Here is a 4,041-nt window from a genome sequence, read left to right on the forward strand (position 1 = left end):
ACTCATAACGACAATTTGATTCGAAATACCAAGTGTGTGGTCTAATGAACTACCCTCGTTCCATTTGAAAAAATTGAGATATGATTAAGAATACGATTTGGACATATCATCTTTTAATTATGTCACCATCTTCTAACTGGCCGCAGGACAAGACACTAAAAACATTAGACGATCAAATCTATTTTTCCAAGGTTCCTTGATTAAAAATTAGTGTTTTTAACACAGCCCTGGCACTCTAGAGTGAAATTTAAAATACATTCTATTCAGAGTGTCATTTTCTATCGAATAAAGTAAAAAAATATCGAGGGTGCCATTTAAAAATTAAAAGTTGTAGTCATTTCCGATGAAACAGGAAGTAGCCAAAACGAATTGAATACGTCAATCAATCCTAATTTATGTCATATACTAACAAACCAAATATCGTTTTTTTATCTGTAAAAATAAAAAAGTAATATAGGGTCACTTTTGAGACGCACCCGGTATACTGGTATATGTTTTTGCGCTGTGGGAAGGGACCACAAATGTCACTTTTTAATCATGTGGGGACAACGGCCCAAATACGTCGAAACACCTGTTCCTGATAGATCACCGAAGTTAAGCGACGTTAGGCGATGCGAGAGGATGGACGGGTGATCATCTGGAAACTTTGTGGTGCTGTTGTTCCATGGTAAGGGTGTAAAATTACTGAGCACTACAAACTTTCATTCTATTTCAAAATGTCAACAAAAATGTTATAAACATTTGTTTTTAAAGTTTACAGTAAAATGACATGAAACTAGGAATGCCTGTTTTTTTTTGTTAGTCCCAATGATAAAGGGAATTTTTAGAATAAATTCAAATTTTAATCGGGAACTCGCTATATCTATACTAATGTATGTATAAAATCCTTACTCACTGATTAAAGAGAAGAAGAAGCTCTGTAAGAAGCTCAATTTTGGCATACAGGTTACAGGTTGATTCTAGGGTGTAGAGGTTCGATAAGAAGGGATTTTTCGAAATTCCAGTTCCAAGGGGGTGAAACCACCCCTCAAATTAAAAAAAAAAGATTTTAAAAAAATGTATACAGGGTGTTTCGAAAAATCTGGTCATTGATTAATCACGATCCTGCTTAAAGCGCTTGACGTAAAAAGCTGATTTTTGGAAAACGGATTGACTTTAGGGTGTAGAGGTTCGATAAGAAGGGATTTTTCGAAACTCGAATTCTAAGGGGGTAAAACCACCCCACAAATATTTTTTATTTAAAAAACTGGTAAGTTTTTCGGAAAAACTCTTAAACATGCATACTTTATTTTGTTGTTTTACATACCTATTTTAAGATCTTTTAAAAATTTATACAGGGTGTTTCATAAAATATGACCATTGAGTAATCACGATTCTGCTTAAACTGCTTGACGTTAAAGCTGATTTTTGGCAAACGGATTGACTGTGGGGTGTAGAGGTTCGATAAGGAGGGGATTCTCGAATATCAAATTCCAAGAGGGTGAAAACGCCCCTCAAATAGTACAATATTTGTTATTTAAAAAACGGTTAGTCTTTCGGGAAAACGCTTACACGCATAATTTATTTTAATATTACCAAGTTATACAATAATAATATCGCCATATTGTTTTTTCTCATGCTGACATAAATGTGAGAAAATTTTATCCAGTTTGTATGTTACTGGAAATTCTTGCTTTGCTTTATCATCACCAATACAAATAATTAATTCGACGCGGACGAAGTCGCGGGTGCACGCTAGTGTACTATATAAGTCGATAATATTTTTTTTCTTTTGCCATTACCGCTCTAAAATAATTAGAGCCAAGGTGACCGTGGCTCTGGGCTTGGATGAAAAAAAATGCCGAACGGCAATAAATCGGATATGCCCGGCTCTGCCTCTGGGCGCGCAGGTAACATTTTTGTACCTGTTCTCCCCGTCTTAATTCGACAACTTCGATTCTCTCTATGTACCCGCTTCATACGTTTATGTAGGCTGTCGGGTGGTTTTCGGGTATGTCGCCGCGTTTTTTATGCAGGTACTAACTACCGAGGCAGTGGCGCAGGTGTGGGGTTTCTTGAAACAAAATACAGGTACAATATAGAAAAAAAATTACCTATAAGGATTCCGTTTTGTCTTTTTTGAGGTATGGAACCCTAAAAATCAGAAGAGTTTTTATGGAATATTTTTCTAAAAAAACCTTGTACGCCACTGATCTTTTTCTTTCCTGTTAGCGAGGTAGTATAAGCAGTTTAATGTCGATTAAAAGTTGTCCTTTGATTAGATACACGCAATTTTATTAATTTGCCTTGATCCAAGTCTATTAGCAATCTTTAAAAAAAATAATATCATTAACTTGCGAAAGTTTTAAATAAGTACTCCATTGACTGCTCATCAAAAATATGAAAAAAAAGTTTTAGACTTAAGCATAGTTTTAAAGTTACAGGATGTTAAATTTTTTTATAATCGGAAATTTGAAATAAATAAAACTGCCCAAAATTTTTTGGATTTAAATGGCGGTTATTTTTCTACCAATTACCAGAAGAAGAAAAAAGATGTCTAGGTAAAAACCAAATCCATTAATAATACTTAAGATTTTTATGGTCAAAAGTTTATGGTCGAGTATTCAAATCAACGGTATAGATTTCGAACACTTGGAATATGAATAAAAGCGTAGTAATGAAGATATATCCAGTGGCGTATACCAGATAAAATATTGAAATAAATTTTATATTAAAACTCCTCGAACTGTAGATCTACTGAAGTGTCATTAAAGTTTCCTAGTAAATTTAATAAAGCTAAATTTTGAAGCCTGATCTATTACTATTATTATTAGTAATAGGTCGGGTAGAGAGCATAATATCTGAAATGGGATTACGCAGGACATTGATACATTTTTGTATAGTTTGTATAGATATTAAATAAATTTTTAGTCACGTGATTAAACTTGACTGGCACAGCGTTGCCCACTTTTACATATTTTCTTTTAATAAAAATATTTTAGGAAACAAAAGTAAATTAATTATAAATATATAAACAGTTATTATTTACATCAACAAAACTCACCTTTTTAACAGCTTAATGGACATAGAGAGGGCCTTTACTACCGCCTTCCCGTTCAAAATATTCTAATAAAGTCGCGATGAGTTTTTTACGGCTATTAAACTGTCTTGTACACCTCGCACTAAAAGAGGTTCTAAAGAGAACAGTGTGCGACTGATTATAGCTAGTAAAAATTATTAAGCTTAAAATATCATTTTAAGCTTAATAATAAGATCTTCATCAACAAATTTTATGTACGGAGCTGATGCATAATCCGGTATTATTCATAGTTGTTACAAAATAAAAAAATATTAATAAATAATATTATGATTTCTAGGAGCTGTATCTACGCCTCTGACCATGGTTCAGTAGTAGTACCGTTCACACAACCGGACATATTTTTCAGAAATAAAATAATAATCGTTCGTTTAATTATGGCGGTCGTAAATTTTTAAACATCAAATAACAACCGCGTGGTTCGGTAATTGAAGTGAACCCGTCTGCAGTGTTGTCAGATGTAAATGGCATAGATATGTATAGAGAAATCGATACAAAAGTTGACATGAACGTTGACAGCGAGGTCGAAACTATTACCAAATTAATTTTCTAATAAATAAAAATTCGTTTGAAACTTAGACCGCACATTTTCCTTTTTCTTATAGGCTTGGTGCATTTCAGTTGATTTCAACAAATTCCAACCGCAGAGCTTCAACGGCAGAAATCAGAAATTATCAGTATGTATCCGGATCCGTCCGGGTTACAGTTCATGTTGATCGCATTAAAATAATATTAAAATCGGGGCTTTTCATAATATTTAAGTATTTTAGTTTGTTGCTAGTGCAGTTATTGCGGCTAGAAAACACTCAGGTACGAAGTTTGTGTGATTTAACGCTGTTTCGTGTAGTAAAATATAAGTGAAAAAGAATCCGAACTAGGCGTCTTGTTGTGTTGTGACAATTTCAAATGTTAATAAACTTGCCCAAAAAAAATTTAACGCATAAAGGAGAGCGTAATTAAGGCGT

The sequence above is a fragment of the Sitophilus oryzae genome, unplaced genomic scaffold (genome assembly GCF_002938485.1).
Source record: "Sitophilus oryzae breed Bouriz unplaced genomic scaffold, Soryzae_2.0 scaffold_1583_pilon_pilon, whole genome shotgun sequence".
Classification (NCBI taxonomy): domain Eukaryota; kingdom Metazoa; phylum Arthropoda; class Insecta; order Coleoptera; family Curculionidae; genus Sitophilus; species Sitophilus oryzae.